This window comes from Hemitrygon akajei, chromosome 24 (genome assembly GCF_048418815.1).
Source record: "Hemitrygon akajei chromosome 24, sHemAka1.3, whole genome shotgun sequence".
Taxonomy (NCBI): domain Eukaryota; kingdom Metazoa; phylum Chordata; class Chondrichthyes; order Myliobatiformes; family Dasyatidae; genus Hemitrygon; species Hemitrygon akajei.
The window spans coordinates 26,423,967-26,447,599 of NC_133147.1; the positions used below are offsets into that span (position 1 = coordinate 26,423,967).

Consider the following 23,633-nt stretch of genomic DNA (forward strand, 5'->3'; position numbering starts at 1 on the left):
GGAAGGATGAAGATTTACTTCCTCTTAAAACTCTTAACGGTCTGGGACCGGAGGCCACCACAGAATCATTTTTGTTTCATAATCCTGCTCGAGCTCTCAGGTCTTCTGCCGGCCTCTTAACTTTAAACAATCTCCTTCAAAAGATAATTGGCATTTTTTTGATCTACCCTCCCAGACTGTGGAATTCAATTCCCGAAACTAAAAGGGATGAAGACTCAGTTGAGACTTTTAAACACCAACTTCTTCTCCTCTTTTATTTTCACGTTAAGTTTTTAATTTTATTTTCACATTTATACAAGTTGGGCAGCCCTAATCAGAGATTCCAAAATTCATAAACCTCTGAAGTCCAAAATTTTTTTGGGTCGCAGGTGGAAAGTCCGGAAGGCGCTGGGGAGGTTCTCTGAGCTCCCCTAGACAGTTCTGAGAAGCCACCTCACGTATAATGATCAGAAGTTTGTGCACAATAGAAAACATTGCATAAAGTGAAAAAAATGAAGATCTCAACCGTGTATTTAAAGAGTGGATTCGGCAGCATCGGAGTGAACATATGCCGCTAACGGTGTGCTGACCACGAAACAAACGAAGATCTATGATGACAAACTGAAAATTGAAGGCAATTGTGATGTTCAGCAGGCTGCCTGCAGAAATTAAAAATCAGTGTTGATAAGGGGTCTGCCGGTCATAATGCAGCAGAGAAATTCACTGACAAGTTTGCCAAGATCGACACTCATGAAAACGTACATCAGTACATACTGTACGCCTAATGAACAAGTGTGATCCTTTCTGGGAACATTCACACATGGAAGATAAAGACTGTTTACGGTAGCAGATTAATTCAGAGTCGGGAATGATGGCGATGCAAACAGCCACTGACTGTCCATCTGCTGGCCAAGGTGGGGCTAGCTTACCTGTCTGATGGCTCAATATTATTTCATGCATAAAACTATTAAAATATTATATAAAACTACCCTCAGTGTATATGTATAAGTTGTATATGTTATGTAAATGGATTTTGAGTTTAAACTTGGGGTCCCATCACCAAGGTATCCCATTATGCAGATCCAGATATTCCAAAATCTGAAACACTTCCAGCCCCAGGCATTTCGGGATAAGGGGGAGCTCATCCTATACTTTCAACCCATTGAAAACACTTTGAACTGCATCATCTGCACAAAAAGAGCTCTGTAAGTTCGAAGTTCAAAGTAAATTTGTTATCGAAGTACATACATGTCACCATATACAATCCTGAGATTCATTTTCTTGTAGCCATACTCAACAAAATCTATAGAATTTCTTTCACCAAAGGGTGGTGAATTTGTGGAATTTGTTGCCACATGCAGCTGTGGAGGCCAGGTCATTGGGTGTACTTAGGGCAGAGATGATTAGGTTCTTGATTGGACATGGCATCAAAGCTTACGGGGAGAAGGCCAGGAACTGGGGTTGAGGAGGAGAGAAAAAAAGTATCAGCCATGATTGAATGGCAGAACAGACTCGATGGGCCAGATGGCCTAAGTCTGCTCCTATGACTTATGGCCTTATAACAGAATCAATGAAAGACCACCCAGCTAGGGTGTTCAACCAACGTGCAGAAGACAACAAACTGTGCAAATACAAAAAGAAGAAATAATAAGTAAATAAACGATAAATATCAAGAACGTGAGATGAAGAGCCCTTGAAAGTGAGTCCATTGGTTGTGGGAGTACTTCAATAACAGGGCGAGTGAACTTATCCCCTTTGGTACAAGAGCCTGATGGCTTAGGGGCAGTAACTGATCTCCAGTTGCGCCCAAACTACGTTGTACATGGGCGGTGGGTTCTCGTTCTTCAGAACTCACCGAGCTTCAGTATCTCCAGGAGGGGCTTGGAAGACCTTCGGGGTGTGACCTGGTTCCTTGCTGCAGGAGATCGAAACATTGCTCAGCTGTTGGAGGCTTCTGCTCTCGAGCAATCTCTCTCTCGATGGTTCTCGAGTCAAGGGAACTCGAAGAAGCGATGCTGCAGATTATAACATTGAAACAGTGACCTGTTGGCCTCCCTTCTCACTGCGGCAGGGGCGATAGCCCTCTCTCCCTTGTTTGTGAGAGAGCGAGAGCCTGTTGAGACGTCGATGTGTTGGGATGGACAGAAGCTTTTGATGGACTCCAAGGGCTTGCTATTGTTTGCATGGTGGGTGGGAGGGGGTGTTGATGTTTCTGCTGAAGAAAGGAGGGGAGTGAGGGATGGCTGATGCCTTGCTGCTTGTGTGTGAGTGGAGGTGGGGGAGGGGAGGTTTGGGCTTCTAACGTTTCTCTGTCATTCGTTCTTTGGGTTTTTTTCCCTCTGCTTTGTGCACAATGGCAAAGAGTAAGGATTTCAGGTTGGACTAAAACCTGGTGGTGTGAGTCCTGAGGCTCCTGTACCTTCTTCCTGATAACAGCAGCAAGAAGAGAGCATGCCCTGGGTGGTGAATGCTGCTTTCCCGCGATAGGGTTTTGTGAAGATGTGCTCAATGCTGTACAGGGCTCTTCCCATGATGGAGTGGGCCATGCCCTCTCCTTTTTTTTGTAGGATTTTTCATTCAAGAGCATTGGTGTTTCCAAACCAGACTCCCCACTACATATCTTTGAAGTTTGTCAAAGTTTTAGTTGTCATGCCAAATCTCCACAAACTCCGAAGGAAGTAGAGGCACTGTTGTGCTTTCTTCACAATTGGACTTCAGTGCCAGGCCCAGGGCAGGTTCTATCATAAAAGTTATTATTGTTGTTAAGATTTGTTCCCCACTCCCTCAGGACGTTCTGGCAGTGAAGTTTCCAGCTAAATGAGGTCGGATGCTGAGCTTGTGGAAGGGTGCCAGGAACTGCACCGTTTAGAAAGGCAGGCCAAGTCATTTCAGCTCTTAACCTCGATTCCCTGGGGTCTCTCCCTTAAGGCCCCACGATGCCTCCTAGTTGCAGGGTGGAGGCAACTACATTGCGCGGGAAATGTCTCATGACGTTAACCGCTTTCAGCGGGGTAAGGGTCATCCTGCCCTCCCCATTGGCTCGGGACCGTCCATCAATTAGTCGACAAGCATAAGGAATGCGAAGCACGGCGGGAAATGTAGTTTAAAATCGTAACGAATTTTAATTTCCTTTTAATTGGATCTAACACAAATCCACAAAAGCAGATGTTAATATGATCTAGAGTCCGCAATTTATTTTCAAAAATAATGACGTAATGCCGGGGCTAAATCTCGCCCCCTTCACGTGATCCGAGGCAGGACTCTGCCCACGTGACCCCTCTTTTTACTCTTCTCATACCCACGGATTTTTTCCCCTTTTGAAAGGCTCATTAAATTGAAACGAAACATCACTTACACGTTGATACGGCTGTAGGTGAAAAGGAAGGCCAAAAAAAGAACTCGCGGGAGGCTGAGGTGCGTAAATATCATAAAACGGTCCTACTGGGCGGAAGTCGTTCTTCCTACCGTTTCCCAGAGAGGACTACAATGCCCAGCTGGCTTTGCGGTCACTTCCGGGCGGGCGGCGAGTTGCGCGCGCATTCGCCAGCTCGAGCGCGGAGGAGGAGGGGGTGGAGGCTTCGCAACCGATTTAAAATAATTTTTTTTAAAAAGGAGAAAAAATGAGGCAAAAGATCTTCTTCTGATGAGGCCAAGTGGACTATGGGCGCCTTCCTTCACGAAACAATTAATATACGCTCTATAAAACTACCAAAAATTTAATTGGAGTTCCCCCCCCCCCCGAAGGTTCTATTATTCCGTCTGGTTGTGGTGGGGGATCTAAATTTAAGGAGAAAAATAATCTTTTATTTTATTTTTTTCTTGATATAATTATCTGTAAGCAGATAATTTGTTGGAAGGAATAAATTTTGTTCCACACCAAAAAGACTGGCAAGGGGTGTAAGAAGAATAGGAGGGAGGGTTACAATGGTTGAATAGTCCAGAGGGGCTTTATCCGGACTGTGAGGGGGTTAAAACTTTTACCCCCTTCCTTCAGCCCCAAGGAACCAACATCCTGCAGCCTCTAATTTCGTTTTAATTATGGATACAGGCAAGGGTGACTCCTCCTTGCTGGTTCAAGGCTGCTTGGGTATTTTCTCCATGTCCTCTCCTTTAGTAAGTAAAACCAAAAAAAAAATCCTTTCCAGATTATTGTTCAAGTCTTCGTTTTCTTTGTCCTTGTAGGCATGTCTTTCTGCCTTGCATCTATCTGTTCTGTGCTGTGTTGGTGTTCTTAAAAAAAATTATTTAATTGAAGAAGTGCGTGCTGATGAGGGTGTATATTTTGTGTAAATTAAAACTTTTTTTTGTCCTATTTGCTTTTCATATAGAAATATGTAGTATGCTTGCAAATGTTTCTTCGGATCTTGAGAGTTTGATGGCATGCTTACTGTTTGAATCTCATTAAAATGTTCTTTTTTTAAAAATCTAGTTCTGTTTTCCCCCCCCCCCCTAAATTTCCTCTAACCTATTTTCGCTCATCTGTGTATTTCTTTGTGTTTATAATATTTCGCGGCGTGAAGTGTTACTGCGACAGTTATCAGTTTTAATATTTGTGATGCAAACTTTGCGAGTGAAGTGTGTTCTCGGTTGTGGAAGAGCGTTTGCAATTGAGGAGGATGTGCTTTTTGATTTGTTGCGCAAATATTGCGATCAGGAGCTGGTGTGGACGCGCTGGTTTTAGTTTACTGTGTCACTCCCCCTCCCACCATCTCTCCTCCCTCCCCGCCCCGCTTTAAACCTTCCTGATCCCGAGTGAAATGGCTGGGTTTACAAAGTGCTCCAGGTCGCCCTGTAACGCTGTGAGTATGTGCTGGGGGGGACGACATTGAAGTCGTATCTAAGTGAGTTTGCCCCGTGGTGCCCGCGGTTCTCTGGCTCAGAGTTACAAAGGCAGCTGTCAGCTTCGCCTCGGAACTGGAAAAACGCCGAATGAATGGGTGAATCTGTCTTTGGAGGCCTCTGGTCACTCGGATGCAGGAGAGATTGTTAGTTTGGACATTCGGTTTTCAATACTTTCTGCATTGTTCCTCCTTTGACTTTTTTTTAAAAAAATTAAGACTCCTTGCTATTGCTTCCTTCCGCTTTACTTAGCAGTTCAGAATCAGGTGTTGTATCACCGGCATATGCCGTGAAATTTGTCCCTGCGGCAAAATCACGCTAAAACTGTAAATTACAGTAAGCATCTATATTTTAAAAAGTTAAGTAGTGGGGGGGGGGGGGGGAGAAAGTAGTTTATGGGTTCATTGTTCATTCAGAGATCTGATGGCAGAGGGGAAGAAGCTGTTGCTGAACCGTTGAGTGTGTGCCTCCGGGCTCCGGTACCTCCTTCCTGATGGTAGCAATGAGAACAAGGCATGTCCTGGGGGTTGGGGGTCCTTGAACATGGATGAGTCCTTTTCGAGGTGCCGTTCCTTGAATATGAGGGTCGGGTTTAATGTCATTGGCCTACGTCGTGAAATTTGCTGACGTTGTAATAATGGAATACATTAAAAAGTGCTGAATTACGTTAAGTGTATATGCATATTAAACAGTGCAAAAACCAGAAATTAAAAATGTTTTAAAAAAGCAGTGAGGTTCAATGCCCATTTAGAAATCTGATGGGAAGAAGCTGTTCCTGTGCCTCATTCCTGATGGTAGCAATGAGAAAAGAGCATGTCCTGGGTGGGGGGAGCCCTGGATGAAAGCTGCCTTTCTGAGGCACCACTCCTTGAAGATGTCTTGGATACTGCTGAGGCTGGTGCTCACGATGGAGCTGACTAATTTTACAAGTTGCTGTAGCTATGGATCCTGTGCAGTAGCCTCCCCGTACCACGTGGTGATGCAGCCAATCAGAATGCTCCCACAGTGCATCTGTAGAAGTTTTCCAGTGTTGTAGGTGACAAACCTAATCCCCTTAGGCTCCAGATGAAACGTAGCTGCTGTCCTGCTGCTTCATAGCTGCATCAATATGTTGGGACCAGGTAAGATCCTCCCAGATATTGACACCCAGGAACTTGAAATTGCTCCCTCTCTCCACTTCTGATCCCTCTTGCTTGTGTTCCCTCATCTTGCCCTTTCTGAAGTCCACAATCAGTTCTTTGGTCTTACTGACGTTGATTGTAAGATTGTTATTGTGACGCCACTCAACTAACTGGTATATCTGGCTCCTGTATGCCATCTCCTCTCCATCTGTAGTTCTTCCAACAATGGTTGTTTTTGGCAAATCTATGTATGGTATTTGAGCCACACAGCGAGAGTAAAGCAGTGGACTAAGCACCATCCCTGAGGTGTGTCAGTGATGACTGACAGTGAGATGGAGATGTTGATCGTGGTCTTCTGGTTAGGAAGTAGAGGATCCAGTTGTGGAGGGAAGTACAGAGACCCAGATTCTGTAGCTTTTCGTGAACGTTGTCTTTGTGGCAGCAGTACTTTCTAATACGTAAAATTGTAAATTACAGTCAATATATATTAAAAAGTTAAATAAGTGCAAATTTCTACAGTTGTGCTGTGGGAGCATTCTGACTGCCTGCATCATCAACTGGTATGAGGGGCGGAGGGACTTCTGCACAGGATCGAATTAAGCTGCTGAGTTGTAAACTCAGTCAGCTCCATCATGGGCACAAGCCTCCGTAGCATCTAGGACATCTTCAAGAAACAATGTCTCTAAAAGGCAGCATCCATCATTAAGGCCCCCCCATCACCCAATTCATACCTTGTTCTCATTGCTACCATCAGGGAGGGAGGAGGTACAGGAGCCTGAAGGCACACACTCACTAATCAGGAGCAGCAGCTTCCCCTCTGCCATCTCATTTCTGAATGGACATTGAACCCATGAATACTACCTCGTCAACAACACACACAAAATGCTGGTAGAACACAGCAGGCCAGGCAGCATCGATAGGGAGAAGCGCTGTTGACGTCGACGTTTCGGGCCTGCTGTGTTCTACCAGCATTTTGTGTGTGTTGTTGTTTGAATTTCCAGCATCTGCAGATTTCCTCGTGTTTGCTCTTTAAATACTACCTCGTACTTTAAAAAATTTTTATACCAAATTTAACTATTTAATGTGTGATTCCTGATTTATCTTTTATTATGTATTGCATTGTTTTGCTGCCATAAAGACATATTTTGTGACGTGCCAGTGATTTTAAACCTGATTCTGAAAAGATTTTTTTTTTAAGTAGTGAGGTAGTGTTCATGAGTTCAATATCCATTAAGAAATCTAATGGCAGAGGGAAAGAAGCTGTTCCTGAATCACTGAGTGTGTGCCTTCAGGCTCCTATGCCTTCTCCTTGATGGTAGCAATGAGAACAAGGTATGACCTGGGTGATGGGGGTCCTTAATGGATGTCACTTTTTTCTTTGAAGCATCGCTCCTTGAAGATTCTCTGGAGGCTAGTGCCCATGGTGGAGCTGACTAAGTTACTAAAGGAAATGATTTTTCTTGCATAAATGAATGGCTGTCAAATGCTTTGCCTGCTGTTAAACTGTTCCAATGCTTGTAAAATGCAAGAGAAAGATAGAAACCTTGAACTATACTGAATGAGTCAGTCTGGGATCTCCTAGCCTTTGGGTATGATATCAGAATTAGGATCAGAATTAGAATCAGAAATATCACTGGCGTAGGGAAAGGTCACGGTTGACAGTGAGTGACATTCATGAGTTACATCAAGTGATATAAGAGGCAAAAGTTTTGAAGAGCTTGTTAAACTTCTCCGATTAAAAGGCAGACGGAGGATCATGATAGCCCACATCATACCACACGGTACATAATGATAGGTCAAGACATTTGTTGTGCATCATGCATGGGCTGCAAGTTTACCAGAAAGCAGCTGAACTCCTTTAACTTGCAGTGCTTTAAAGTAGAAGGCCAAGTGTAAAGAGCAGGCACTCAGCCTCTTTATTATCACCTCCTGTACCTAATAAAGTGGCCACTTGAGTGTATATTCATGTTCTTCTGCTGCTGCAGCCCATCCCACTTCAAGGTGGGACGTGTTGTGCGTTCAGAGATGCTCTTCTGCACACCACTGTTGTAAAGTGTTGTTATTGAGTTGCTGTCGCCTTCCTGTCAACCTGAGCCAGTCTGGTCATTCTCCTCTGACCTCTTTCATTAAGTGCCGCTCACTGGATGTTTTGTTGTTCACCCCATTCTCTGTAAACTCTACAGAGTGTGCATGGGAATCCCAGGAGATCAGCAGTTGCTGAAATACTCAAACCACCCTGTCTGGCACCAGCAATCAGTCACTCAGTTCACATTTCTTCCCCATTCTGGTGTTTGGTCTGAGCAACAACTGAGCCCTTTGACCATGTCTGCATGCTTGTAGTTGCTGCCACATGATTGGCTGATTAGTATTTTGCATTAATGAACAGGTGTCCCAGTAAAGTGGCTACTGAACGTAGAGCAGTAAGGCACAGTGCAGGCCTGACGGCCAACAACTGTTGCGTTGACCATTTAAACCCACACTACGATCAACCCGTCTTCCTTCATTTTTCTGAAGACCAGACCATGTACCTAATTAAGAGCGTTTTAAATGTCCCTAAGGCATCTGCCTCCAGCACCACCTTTGGCAGCTCTTTCTAGGCACCCGCCACTCAATGTATGAAAAAAAAATACTACCACTGACATATCCCACTATGTGGTTACTGTAAAGTTAGGCCCCCTCAAATTAGCCCGTTACTACCCTGGGGGGGAAGCCTCTGGCTGTCCACTCAATCGATGCCTCTTATCACCTTCTATATCTTTATCAAGTCACCTCTCATCCTCCACTCCAAAGAGAAAACTTGCTGAACCTTTCCTCATATGACTTACTCTTTAATCTAGGCAGCATCCTGGTAAACCTCCTCTAATGCTTCCAGAGAATGGATATCTGTAGAACTGTTCAACACAGGAGCAAACCCTTCGGCACATATTTGTACTGGCCATGACACCACGTTAAGCAAAACCTACCTCCTTGACCATTATTCAATTCCTTCCTTTTCCTGCAACCTCGTATCCCAATGAAGGGTCTTGGCCCCCTCCACAGACGCTGCCTGACCTGCTGAGATCCTGCAGCATTTTGTGTGTCACTCAGGATTTCCAGCATCTGCAGAATATCTTGTGTCCCAACTTCATGTGACTGCATCTGAAATGCCACTATCATGTCTGCTTCCACCACCACACCATCAGCGTGTTTCACTCTCTGTATATTATATTACTTCAGGTGCCTGCATTGCCCGCCTCACCTTAAAGCTGTCCGCTAGTACAAGACACAGTGCAGGAACAGGCTTGTGGCAGCACGGTAACATAGCGGTTAGGTTAATGTTAACTGCAGCGCCTGTAGCTGGGGTTCAATACTTGAACCCGTCTGTAAGAAGTTTGTATGTTAACACCCACGGCAGTATAGCAGTTAGTGTAATGCTATTACAGTTCAGGGTGTTGGAGTTTGGAGTTCAGTTCCACTGGTCCTCTGTAAGGAGTCCCCATGGATTTCCTCCCACTGCCCCCAAGGCGCCCCAGTTAGTAGGTCAATTGGTTGTTGTAATTGTCCTCAGGTTAGGCTAGGGTTAAATTGGGACAGAGCGCGCATCTTGAAGGGCATACCTGCGCTGTATCTCTAAATAAATAAATGTTGTGCTGAACTAATTAAATTAATAATCAAATGCCTAGCCAAAACTAATGTGCGCTGAACCAGTGGTCAAGCATCTGGGGAAGGGGTGGTGGAGCAAATTTTTTTAATGTTTGGTTAAAACAAGACCCTGAGGCCTACATTACATGCAAGACCAGATCTCCTCCAGGATCTTTGATGTAAATTAGCTTATTGCCTGTGGTGTTCTATAAAAGTAATTTCTTTGTACTTGTCCAATTTTCTTGAGTGAATTTATTTTCTCCCTGATGTGCTCAGGGCTCCTCAATGCGACATACAGCACAGAAACAGGCTCTTTGGCCCATCTGATAAGATTTCCATCTAAGCTAGTCATATTTGGCCCACATCCCACTAAACCTTTCTTATCCCACATCCCTTTAAGTACCTGCCTCAACCACTTCCTCTGGCAGTTCATTCCACGTACTGAATATCCTCATGAAAAGATGTCTCTCAGGATCCTATTGACTCCCCTCACATCTTAAACCTTCACTCTCTGTTCTTGATTCCCAACCCTCAGAAAAATGACTTTGCATTCACCCTATGACCTTGTGATTTTATACATCCCGGTACAATTCTCCCCCTCAAGCTCCAATGAAATTGTTTCCAACCTACTTAACCTCTCTAAAACTCAGTCCCTTGATTCCTGACAACAGCCCCATGTAATGGCATGCTTCAGAACAGTGCATGATATTTCTAATGTGACCTCAACAACACCTTGCATGGTAGCAAAAAACACAAGATCATAAGATATAGGAGCAGAATTGAGACATTTGGCCCATCAGATCTTCTCTGCCATTCCCTCCACTCTCTGTCTTCACCCTGTAACATTTGACACCCTTGCTAATCAAGAAATTATTGAATATTGAAAGGTCTAGATCAGGGGTTCCCAACTTGGGATCCACAGACCCTTTGTTTAATGGTATTGGCCCATGGCATAAGAAAGGTTGAGAACCCCTGGAATAGAGTGGACATTGAGAGAATGTTTCCAATAGTGAGGGAATAGTGGACCAGAGGGCACAGCCTTAGAATACAAGGATGTCCCTTTAGAACAGATGAGGAATTTCTTTATCCAGAGGGTGTTGAGTCTGGAGGATTAATTGCCAAGTCATTGGATATGTTTAAAGTGGAGGTTTATAGGTTTTTTGATTAGTTAAAGTGTCAATGGTTCCGGGGGAAGACAGGAGAATGGATTTGAGAGGGATAATAAATCAGCCATGATGGTTTCGTGGAGCAGACTTGATGGGTTAAGTGACATGTGTCTTGTAGAATGACATTTGAATCCATGTGACTCGTGTATGCCCATTGCTCAGCTGATCCACAGCCTATCCTACAGCTGTTTACTGCAGCTCTAGTATTTGACATCCTGTTTGCTTTGGCTCACGTTTGCGATAAATTTGTAACCATCTGCCCCTTACTCCCTCTCTGCATTGTTGGCAGGAGTGCATGTATGTACAATTTCAGGTCGCTCCATTACAAGAAAGGCATGAAGGCTATGGACAGGGTGCAGAACAGGTTTACCAGGCTTTCGATAGAGGCTTACTGGGATCCTGTCTTCATTAAAGGCAACATGCTTAAAGGAGAGGTTGGGTTTTTAATTTATTTTATTCTGAGATGCAGCACGGTAACAAGCCTATCCAGCCCGTGCCATCGAATTATACTCGTGACCAATAAACTAACCCGTTTCCCTTTGAAACGTGGCAGGTAACCTGGATGAAATGCATACGTCACGAGAGAACGTAGCATCTCCCTACGTACAGTGGCAGGATTTGAACCAGAGTGGCAGAGGCTCAGGGGAGCCCTGATAGAAATTCATGTGATTGAGAGGCAGAGAGAGTAGGCAGCTACTACCTTCTTCCCAGGGTTGAGAGGGGGCAAGTTGAAATGAGGTTTCTTTTAACCTGGAATGTGTGTCAGGGGTGGTGATGGTGGCATTTTGAATTTAGTGGGGGCTTTAAAGAGCCTCCTAAGTGGGTACATGGAATGGAGATATATGCATGTGGTGTTGGCAGAGGTGATTAATTTTGTTAAGACATTTAATTTCTCGTTTAGTCACTTCGGCACAACAATGCTGCACAGTTCCTATGCTGTACTGCTCTAAGTTATTAACATTGTGGGCATCGCTGAGTCGTGGCTGAAAAACGATCATAATTGGCAGCTTGACATCCAAGGATAGTGGGGAGTCTAGGACCATCATGGCTGAATCCCATTCTTTTGTCTTCTCCCCATTACCTTTAACACCCTTGCTTATCAAAATCCTGTTAATCTCTGCTTTAAATTTACCCAATGACTTGGTCTCCAGTTGTCTGGCAACAAATTCCACAGATTCAGCACCCTCTGGCTGAACAAATTCCTCATCTGTTCTAAGTAGACGTCCCTCTATTGAGGCTGTGTCCTCTGGTCCTAGACTCCCCCACTATTGGAAACATTCCCTCCACATCCACTCTGTTTAGGCCTTTCAGTATTCGATAGGTTTCAATGAAAGACCCCCCCCCCCCCCATTCTTCTAAACTCCAGTGAGTACAGGTCCAGAGTCATCTAATGCACCTCATATATAATGTAGTGTTCGTGATGGCAGAGTGGATTGTGGGTGGATCTTCAGAAATGGGATGGAAGAAACAGGCCCCTTTAACCTTTCTAATTTATGCTGAACTATTATTTTGCCTAGTGCCGTCTACCTGGACTACACTTCCACACTCCTCCCATCCATGTAAGTATCCAAGCTACTCTGAAATGGTGAAATCGAGCCTGTATCCACCACTTCCACTGGCAGCTTCTTCCAGTCTCTGCTATCTCACAGTTATCTATGTAGAGATGCATCATGGTAACAAGCCGTTCTAGCAGAACGGTAGTAGCTATATCCCCGTTGTCTGTCCTCCTGATTGGTTAGTCCTTATCTAATCAGCTTTCCGCTCTCCCACCTTGTTTACAGTTGCATTCTAGTTATTACTTGGATGCGAGACTTTCGTCTGTTAACATTCTTTTCCTCTAGTTTTGTCTCAATGGCTTCCTTTACCAGGCAGTCCCAAAAGCCATTGGCGGGTCACGGTGGTTTTGTGAATGTCAAAGGTCAATCCTGTGGTCATTGCTGATGCAATATTCTCCCACCGGGACAAGGGAAGGATGATGGGTGTATGAATACCACTGGACTAGACATTCCTAGGCATCATCCCCAATGAAGATGGCAGAGTTGGTTAAAGTGAATACCTATACCCGGCTGGAAGCCCAAAAAGTTTATTGGTCATGTATGCTTGGGAAAGCGCTAGATCCTTTTTGCATTTCAATGTGTTTTAAAGTACATAAGACAAATGAAAGCTAATCGTGTTAGAGAGAGCGCCTGTGGCATGTCGAATTGTTGGATAAACAATTAGTTTCTGTTAGTCTGCAGATCATGGTCTCTCTTTGTAGGCTTTACTATTGCTTGCTTGATGGGTGCTGATGCTTCCTGCTGAAATAAGTTGGGGAGGGGAAAAGGGTTGATGCTTTTGCTGCTTGTCCGTGGGAGGGGGAGAGTGGGCTTTGGGGTTCTTGTGATTTACTGTCGTTCATTCTTTGGGGTTCTCTTCTGTTTTTGTGGATGTCTGCGAAGAGCAAGAATTTCATTCTCTGATATTAACTGGAGCCGTTGAAACCATCTAATCATAAACTTGAGATCAAAAAGAATTCTGTCCTTTGACTTTAAACAGAGTCCCACTCACCCATCCTGCATTATGTTCCCAGACCAGAGCTTTTGGTGCATTGGCTTTCATCAATCAAAGTATTGAATGCAGGAGTTTGGGCTGTTGAGTTGAAGTTGAGTAAGATAGATAGATAGATAGATACTTTATTCATCCCCATGGGGAAATTCAACATTTTTTCCAATGTCCCATACACTTGTTGTAGCAAAAACTCATTACATACAATACTTAACTCAGTAATAATATGATATGCATCTAAATCACTAACTCAAAAAGCATTAATAATAGCTTTAAAAAAGTTCTTAAGTCCTGGCAGTTGAATTGTAAAGCCTAATGGCATTGGGGAGTATTGACCTCTTCATCCTGTCTGAGGAGCATTGCATTGACAGTAACCTGTCGCTGAAACTGCTTCTCTGTCTCTGGATGGTGCTATGTAGAGGATGTTCAGGGTTTTCCATAATTGACCGTAGCCTACTCAGCGCCCTTCGCTCAGCTACCGATGTTAAACTCTCCAGTACTTTGCCCACGACAGAGCCCGCCTTCCTTATCAGCTTATTAAGACGTGAGGCGTCCTTCTTCTTAATGCTTCCTCCCCAACACGCCACCACAAAGAAGAGGGCGCTCTCAACAACTGACCTATAGAACATCTTCAGCATCTCACTGCAGACATTGAATGACGCCAACCTTCTAAGGAAGTACAGTCGACTCTGTGCCTTCCTGCACAAGGCATCTGTGTTGGCAGTCCAGTCTAGCTTCTCGTCCAACTGTACTCCCAGATACTTGTAGGTCTTAACCTGCTCCACACATTCTCCATTAATGATCACTGGCTCCATATGAGGCCTAGATCTCCTAAAGTCCACCACCATCTCCTTGGTCTTGGTGACATTGAGACGCAGGTAGATGTTGGTGAAGGCCATTTTGGAGTTGTGTGCAGTTCTGATCACCTGCCTACAGGAAAGATACCAATTAAGATTGAAAGAGTACAGAGAAAATTTGCAAGGATGTTGCTCAGATTTGAGGACCTGAGTTACAGGAAATGGTTGAACTTTATTCCCTGAGCATAGGAGAGCGAGCGGAGATTTGATAGAGGTATACAAAATTATGACTGGGATAGATAGGGTCAATGCAAGCAGGCTTTTCCCATTGAGGTTGGGTGGGACTAGAGCTAGAGGTCATGGGTTAAGGGTAAAAGGTGAAATATTTAAGGGGAACCTGTGGGGAACTTCACCAGTGTGGAATGAGCTGCAAGTGGAAGTGGTGGATGTGAGTTCTATTTCAACATTTAAGAGAAGTTTGGGTAAGTACACAGAAGGGGAATGGGGGTGATGGTTTGGACGCAGGTCGATGGGACTAGGTAGATGAATAGTTGAGCACGGACTAAATAGGCCAAAGAGTCTTTTTCTGTGCTTTTTCTATGACTGATAAGCACTGGCTCCTGGCCAAGCAAGGCACTGATATTTTTTTTAAACCTTTGTTTTCAAATCTCTTTGCGGGTGTGCTGCTTCCAGTTTCTGTTATGTTCTCCCCCGCCTTCACATATCTGCCCTTCCAACTGCGCATCCTCGGGTTCAGTGGCATCGCAGTTCCCTGGACGTGGAATGCAAGTACCATTGGAATTTCCCTCCCACTCCACCCCTTCTCGTCAATATTCACCCAGTTTTTGGGCTCCGTGCACTTAACCCCTTGGTGTCATGCCAGCAGCTTTACTGGGACAAACCAGTGTTGGCCACTTCTATAGGGAGAAAGCAGGGCAAACTGTTACAGTTACTGAGAGTGCAGTGCAGGCCGTTGTGGGGTTCATTTTACCGTACTAAGGAGCAGGTATATGGTGGGGTAGAAGGTGTCCTTGAGCTTGGTGGTACATGCTTTCAGGAGTTTATATCTTCTGCCTCATGGGTGAGGAGGAGAAAAGAGAATGTCTGGAGTGGGTTGGGGGGGGGGTCTCTGATTCAGTTGAGTGTTTTAAGTCCATAAACATAGAAGATGATTTAGGCCACTCAGCCCATCATGTCATCTTTGCCATTCCATCATGACTTATTTTTATCTGTCTCAAAACTATTTTCCTGCCTTCTCTCTGTATTCTGACTAACCAAGAACCTCTGTTTTAAAGCTCCCCCAATGACTTGGCCTCCACAATGTCTGTGGCAGTGAATTCTACAGATCACCACCCTGTGGCTAAAGAAATTCCTCCTCATCTCTTTTGAAGGTGAATCTTTTTATTCTGAGCCTGTGCCCTCTGGTCCCAGACTCCTCCACTATAGGAAACATCCTCTCCATGTCCATTCTATCTGTGTCCTCTGGTCCCAGACTCCTCCACTATAGGAAACATCCTCTCCATGTCCACTCTATCTGTGTCCTCTGGTCCTAGACTCCTCCACTATCAGAAACATCCTCTCCATGTCCACTCTATCTGTGTCCTCTGGTCCCAGACTCCTCCACTATCAGAAACATCCTCTCCATGTCCACTCTATCTCTGTCCTCTGGTCCTAGACTCCTCCACTATCAGAAACATCCTCTCCATGTCCACTCTATCTGTGTCCTCTGGTCCTAGACTCCTCCACTATCAGAAACATCCTCTCCACGTCCACTCTATCTAGGCCTTTCAATATTCGACAGGTTTCAGTGAGACCCCCCATTCAAAGTAAGCTTATTATTGAAAGTACTTATGCAGGTGAAAGCTTTAAGGGGAATATGAGAGAAAACTTCATGCAGAGGGTCATGACAGTATAGGGTGAGCAGCCAGTGCAAGTGTGCATTCAGCCCTATTTCAATATTGAAAGGAAGTTTGAATAGCTGTGCCGAGGGGCACCTCTAAACACAACACATCAAACTTTGAAGTGGATGGGCTACAGCAGCTCTCCCAGTTTCATTCCTATACCTAATAAGTGGCCGCTGAGTTTGTATCTAGTAGTTTTGCCATATATCATCAGCATCATCTTGGAAGGGAGAGGAAATGTGTAGGAAAGGTTTTCATTGTATGGTGAACAATGCAAATTGGATGACAAGAATGTTACATTCTAAACTCCAGCAAGTATAGCCCCAATCTTCCAAGAATACATCTCTGCTTCCTCAAGTTTCACCAGTGACCCAGCTTGGCCCTTTCTGGGTGTAGACATTTCTGGGCTTCCCAACCTTTTTTAGGCCATTAAGCAAGGGGTCTGTGGACTCCAGGTTGGGAACCCCTGACTTGGAGAGATTCACCACTCCGAATGGATGTTCCTCTATTCTGTTTTTAAATGACTATCCACTAATCTTAACTATCCTGTACTCGATTAGGGGGGGAAGGGGGCAATCTCATTGAAGCTTGCCACTTACCACTGTGCATCTATAGATGTTTGTGAAAGCTCCTTGTCCAAACTTCATCAAAATGCATACATTCAGACTCGATGGGCTGAATAGCTCTTCTGTTTTATGGACTGGATGAGGGAGAATGTTTTCATCAGAGATCTGAGGGCTCAGCCTCAGAATAAAGGGACATTTCTTTAGAATGGAAATGAGGGGAAATTTCTTCAGTCAGTGGTTGGTGAATCTGTGAAACTTGTTGTCACAGAAAGCTATGGAAGCCAAGTCATTAGAAATTGTCTTCCTGATTGGTAAGGGGTTATGGGGTTGGTAAAAACCCAGTCATGATTGAATAGTGGAGCAGACTCGAAGGGCCACTTCTATAACTTGTGGTCTTTAGTCACTCATAATAGATCCCTCTCGCCCCAGAGTTACCTGCATAAAGATGTTCAAATACTAGATGTTACATATGAAGAACTTTGTTACGAATCATAGGATCACGGCAGCATGACTGATAGGCATTCGGTCCATTGAGTCTGTTGGCTCTGTCCATTTTCCCCACAGCACCCTGCATGGTCGCATGGCAGTTAGTCCAATTGCTACTGTGCCAACAGTCACCGATTCCTCCAGCATTTTGTGTGTTGCTCTGGATTTCCAGCATCTGCAAAATCTTGTGTGTTCAGCAAACGCAGAATGCAATGGCAGGTACACAAATACGATACAAGGGCCATGGTGACGTGGAGTTCTCATGTCACAAACATGAGACCCTGCAGATGCTAGAAATCTAGAGTAGTACACAAAATGCTGGAGGAATTTGACATCTTCCCCGTTCTTTCCAGTCCTGATGAAGGGTCTCAGCTGAAACGTCAACTCTATTTCCTTTCCATTGATGGTGCCTGACTAGCTGGGTTCCTCCAATATTTCATATGCATTAATCTTTATCATACAAATGGTCCCTTAGTGGTTAGCACGATGCTATTACATCTGGGGCCATTCTGAAGTTCAGAGTTCAATTCCGGTGCTGTGGACCTCCTCGTGGAACCTGTGGGTTATTGCTGGGTCCTTCCACAGCCGAAAAACGAACCGGGTAGGTTAATTGGTTATTGTAAATTGTTCCATGGTTAAGTTAGGGTTAACTGAGTTTGTCGGGGTTGCTGGGGTGACGTAGCTCAAAGGGCCAGAAGGGCCTATTCCACACTGTATTGCTAAATTCACAAAAAAGTCTTGTAATAGTACAAAACTATTGAAGCTGGTGGTGTCTGTTTTCACACTTTTAAATTCTCCACTCGTGATAGACTGGTGTCCTATCCTGGGGGGGAGGGGGAGGGGGATGAGTCTGATACTCTCAGTCGCTTCACGCCACAGAAACCGGCATAAGCACCGGCCTGATGAGGCTGGGGACAGACTTTAACTTGACTACTTTGAAAGCCTCAAATTTGTTACTATTCTATGCTTGGCCTTCCTGTTAACAAAGGAAGTTTTGAGGCTGAAAAGTCCCAGATTTGGTGTAAATGACTAGTTCTCTAATTTAGCAAATGGTAATCAGTTTCATCACTTGCTAATCACACACAAATAAGAGACAATCTGCAGATGCTAGAAATCCAAGCATGCACACAAAACAAAATGCTGGTGGAACGCAGCAGGTCAGGCAGCATCTATAGGGAGAAGCACTGTCGACGTTTTGGGCCGAGACCCTTCGTCAGAACTACTTTCATCCTGACGAAAGGTCTCGGCCCGAAACGTACAACAGTGCTTCTCCCTATAGATGCTGCCTGGCCTGCTGTGTTCCACCAGCCTGACAAAGGGTCTCGGCCCGAAACGTCGACAGTGCTTCTCCCTATAGATGCTGCCTGGCCTGCTGTGTTCCACCAGCATTTTGTGTGTGTTGTTTGAATTTCCAGCATCTGCAGATTTCCTCGTGTATGCACACAAAATGCTGGAGGAACTCAGCATTATGCAAAAGAATACAGCCAACGTTTTGGGCCGAGACCCTTCAGTACTGGAGGAAAAAGCTGAATCTGGAGTTAGATGGGAGGGAGAAACACAAGGTAATAGGTGAAACTGGGAGGAGGGGAGGGATGAAGTAAAGAGCTGGGAAGTTAATTGGTGAAAGATACAGGGCTGGGCTGGAGAAGGGGGAATCTGATAGAGGAGGACAAAAGACCATGGAAGAAAGAAAAAGGTGGGGGTGGGGAGAGCATCTGAGGAAGGTGATAGGCAGGCAAGGAGATAGAGAGAGAAAAGGAGATGGCTGGGGGGGGGGGGGTATTACCAGTAGTTGGAGGAATTGATTTTAATACCATCAGGTTGGAGGCTACCCAAACAGAATATTAAGGTATTGTTTCCCCCAACCTGAGTGACAGTAGAGGAGGCCATGGATTGACATATTGGAATGGGAATGAGAATGGGAAGTGGAATTAAAATGGGTGGCCACTGGGTGTTCCCACTTTTTCTGGTGGATGGCGTGTAGGTGCTCAGCGAAGCCAGTTTCCATCGGGTCTCACAGGAGGCCACACCGGACATGGTAGATGACCCCAACAGACTCTCAGGTGCAGTGTCACCTCATCTGGAAAGACTGTGTGGGGTCCTAAATGTTAGTGAGGGAGGAGGTGTAGGGGCAGGTGTAGCACTTGTTTGCTTTGAAGGATAAGTGTACGGAGGGAGATCAGTGGGGAGGGACAAATGGACAAGGGAGTCACATTGGGAGCGATCCCTGCATATCTTTCCCTCTTCTTTCTCCTCCCCCCCCCCCCCCCCCAACTTTTGCTTTCCACTTGTTCCTTGCAAGCAGAACGAGTGCTACATCTACCTCTACCCCTACACCACCTTCCTAACTATGATTTAGGACCCCGAGCAGTCCTTCCAAGTAAGGCGACACTTCACTGTGAGTTTGCTGGGGTTGTATACTGTGTCCGGTGCTCCCGGTGTGGGCTCCTGTATATTGGTGAGACCGACGTAGATAAGACCGCTTCGCCAAGCACCTATGCTCCGTCTGCCAGAAAAAGCGCAATCTCCCAGTCGCCAGCCATTTTAATTTCACCTCCCACTCCCAGTCTGATATGTCTATCCATGGCTGCCTCTACTGTCATGATGAGGCATGCTCAGGTTGGAGGAACAAAACCTTGTATTCGTCTGGGTAGCCTCCAACCTGATGGCATGAACATTAATTTTTCAAACTTCCGGTAATGGGCTCCCCCCCCTTCACTATTCCCCATCCCCTTTCCCCCCCTCTCATTGTATCTCCTTGCCTGCCAATCGCCTCCCTCTGGTGCTCTTCTATCCCCCTCACCCCCTTTTTTCTTTCTTCCATGGCCTTCTGTTGTCTATTACAATCCCCCTTCTCCAGCCCTATATCTCTTTCACCAATCAACTTCTCAGCTCCTGACTTCACTCCTCCCCCTCTCAGTTTCACCTGTCACCTTGTTTCTCCCTGCCCTCCCCCACCTTTTTAACTCTACTCATCATCTTTTTTTCTCCAGTCCTGCTGAAAGTTCTCGGCCTGAAACGTTGATTGCACTCTTTTCCATAGATGTTGCCTGGGCTGGTGAGTTCCTCCAGCATTTTGTGTGTGTTGTTTTAATCGCTCGTTAATAGTTTATCTCAAACATTTCCACCTGCAGGCTGATACGAGTTTTTGGGGGAAGCTAAGTTATTTCTTAAAGTGGTCAAGCCTGCCAATTACAAGTCTGTTATTGTCCTGTGTACCAAGGTACGGTGGGGAAAACTGCATTGCAAGCCATCCGGTCAAACCATCATTACAACATAGTACAAGGGAAAAACAATAACAGAATGCAAAACAAGAAAGTCTAGTGCAAGTAACCAATAAGATGCAAGGGCATAACGAGTGTAAATATATACCAGAGGCCAAAAGAAAGCAAAAGTAGTGAGGTAGTGTTTGAGGGTTGATTCATTGTGTTCAGGAATCTGATGGTGGAGAGGAAGAAGCTGTTGCAAAAATGCTGAGTGCTCAGAAAGCCATGTGTGCCAGCCTTCTCGGCATCAAGGACATCTTCAAAGGCGATGCCTTTTTCATTAAGGAAACTCATCACCAAGTAGTGCTCTCTTAGTACTATCATCAGAGAGGAAGGAGAGTACAGGCTCCTTTTGAAGACTAGAGGGCTAGTGTTATCAGAAGAGGCTGGGTCGATATTCTCCAGAGCATTGTCTGAGGGGTGACCTCAGAGGTTTGTAATATCATGAGGGGTATTGACAACGTGGATGGTCATAGTTTTATCCTAGGTTCATCGTCTCTCATGGGCACTCATGGTCTCTTCTGGGCAGAGTCTTTACAAGATGGGTGACACCCCACACCCCCACGCACAGAGCCATTATCAATGCTTTTCAGAGATGGCTTCACATGACCCTGATCAGTGAAGGGGGGTGGCTAAGGTGCAACACCTCAACACCTTGTCCAAGGATAACCTGCAAGCCAGCGGAGGGATGGAGCGCCTCACACAACCTCTGGTAGAGACATATCACCCCGGGAGACTAAAACTAGAGGGCACAGGTTTAAGATGAGTTGTGGGGGGAGGTGGGGGTGGTACTGTAGTGTGTGGCTAGCAACCCTCAGTGACCTAGGTTCAATTCCATGGCTGTCAGTAAGGAGCACCTTCTCCCTGTGCTCCTCCCGCATTCAAAAGACATATGAAAGTTGTGGGCATGCTACTTCGGTGCTGGAATGCATGGCAACACTTGTGGGCTTGGACTGGACTAGTTGTTTCACCATATGCTTCTGTGTGCATGTAACAATAACGTTACTCTGTATTCCTGTGACTCTTAAGATAAGATGTTCACTGCCTGCTGATAAAATAGTCAAAGCCTTCGACTTGTCGATTCACAAATGATCTATTTTTGATCTATGCGTTACATGATTAGCAATTATGCTTTATGGATTGAATTAAGTTTGTGATCTGTCTCTGTTTATCTCTTTCCTTTCATTAAAAGTTGGTGGTGGGGGAAAAAAGAATTGTTGTTAATACATGTGACAGGTTTCACTGTTTATTTCAATGTGCATGTAATAAATCAGAAGTGGTCGTAGCTTGCAAACTGGAAATGCAGCTGGCTTGGTGATGTATTTGACTTGGAAGCATAAGGCAATGTGTGGTCAAACTAAGAAGTTTAATGACCATTTCTCTGCTCTAGGTAAGGTATTAGTAGAGACCTCACTTGAGTTGAGTATGATGTTCTCCTTAATGGAGAATGTCTGTGCGTGACTGTTTAATGCGGGGAGGCTGATGCATGGGCAGTCACCAGTCAGTCCCTGACAGATCGGGGTCAGTGTCCAGAGGCGTGGAGTGCAAGAGGATTGGGGACACTTCACTGCTTCAGCCTTCCTCCACCTTCACTAATATTGTGACATGTCGCCATCTTCCACTAGCTCCACCGCAGAAACATTGTTCTTCATCTTCCCTTGATCTTCAAAGATTCGAAGTACATTTAGTTTCAATGTTTGCAGAATACATCCTTGAGATGTCTCTTCCCACAAACAGTCACAAAACAAAAAAATCATGGAACCTGTTCAGAGAAAAACATCAACCTCCCCACACACAAAAAAATTGTGCAAACGGGGTGGAAAAAAGCAAGCGAAAAACATAAAATATAAAACACCAACCCTCCAAAGTCATCTTACCACCATGAGTGACCCTTCTAGGCGTTAAGTCCCAGAAGGCATCACTCTCAGGAACTCACAAGCCTCTTCACTACGACACGGTTACGATCCTTGGAGAAGACAATGCAAGGATTCCTTCTCGGCAGAAGATGCCTGCAACCCAGCAGCATCCGGCAAATTCATCTCCACGGGTCTCCCAAGTGCTTGTTTCTATGCACAGCCTGGCCATTGCTACACTCGTGTGACCAATGAACCTGCTGACATGTACGTGTTTGGAATGTGGGAAGAAACTGGAGCACCCAGAGGAAACCCACGTGGTGACAAGGAGAAGGTACCAACTTCGTATAGACAGCAGTGAGAATTGAACCAAGGTCACTGGCACTGTAATAGTGTTACACTAACCACCATGCTACCATGCTGTAGGAAAGGTGTAGAGGGATTATGGGCCAAACCAGGGTAAATTGTCATAAATTGATAAAGTTATTGTGATGTATCAAGGTGCAGGTTTGCCTGATATCATACAGATCATTTCATCACATCAGTACATTGAGGTACTGGAAGGAAATTAAGGAGAAGGGTAAGAAGGGTAAGGGTTCCCAACCTGGGGTTCACAGACCTCTTGATTAATGGTAGGGGATGATGGCATAAAAAAGGTTGGGAACCCTTGGGTAAGCCTGATTCATGAAAGGGTCACTATATCATCGTGGGCTGAAGGGTCTATACTGTGCTGTTCTATGTTCAAGTACAAGGGAAAAGCAATAACAATGCAAATTAAACTGTTCAAGTACAAGTGTAGGTAAAATATAAAGCCATGACAAGGCAGATTGAGGGCATGAGTCTGTTACCAATACAAGAGGATCGTTCAATAGTTGCTACGGATGTTCAGTGGACAGCATTCTAACTGGATGTATCACTGGTGGGGGAGACTCTGCACAGGATCAGAAAAAGCTGCGGAAAGTTGTAAACTCAGCCAGCTCCATCGCAGGCACTAGACTCCCCACCATCAAGGACATCTTCACAAAGTGATCCTTAAAAGATGGGGAATCCATCATTAAGGACCCCCGTCACCCAGAACATGCCATCTTCACATTGCTACCATCAGGGAGGAGATACAGGAGCCGGACTGCACACACTCAATGATTCAGGAACAGCTTCTCCTCTGCCATCAGATTTCTGAATGGATATTGAACCCACTATCTGTACTTTTTCTCTCTCTTTGTACTAAAGTTAACTTTTTAAAATGTATATACTTTAGTTTTTATTATCTATTGCTGCTGCAAAACAACAAATTTCACATCATTTGCCAGTGATATTAAACTGATTCTGATTATTACACAGGGATATGAGATGTCCTTGAGTCTTGTACTATGTGCTTTTGTATCTCTTGCCAGTTGGGAGGGGTAGGGTGGAGAAGAGATTTTTGTATCTATTGCTTGTTGGGAAGAGAAAGTCTAGGCTGGGTGGGGTGTTTAGCAATACTGGCTGCTTTAC

General features: G+C 45.0%; 1 protein-coding gene across 3 annotated transcripts in view; it reads left to right on the plus strand.

Annotated features, from left to right (window-relative positions):
- Positions 1–3,377: 3,377 nt before the first annotated feature.
- LOC140715987 (serine/threonine-protein kinase WNK3-like) overlaps positions 3,378–23,633 on the plus strand; it is a 135,339-nt gene continuing 115,083 nt past the window's right edge. Inside the window, exon 1 of one of the 3 annotated variants that reach the window (XM_073028609.1) lies at positions 3,378–3,393. The gene's annotated coding sequence lies outside the window, so the exon portion shown is untranslated. Of the gene's footprint in view, positions 3,394–3,530; positions 4,093–4,663; positions 4,779–23,633 lie in introns of those variants that run through there. The other 2 variants (XM_073028608.1, XM_073028607.1) reach the window with 2 other exon arrangements.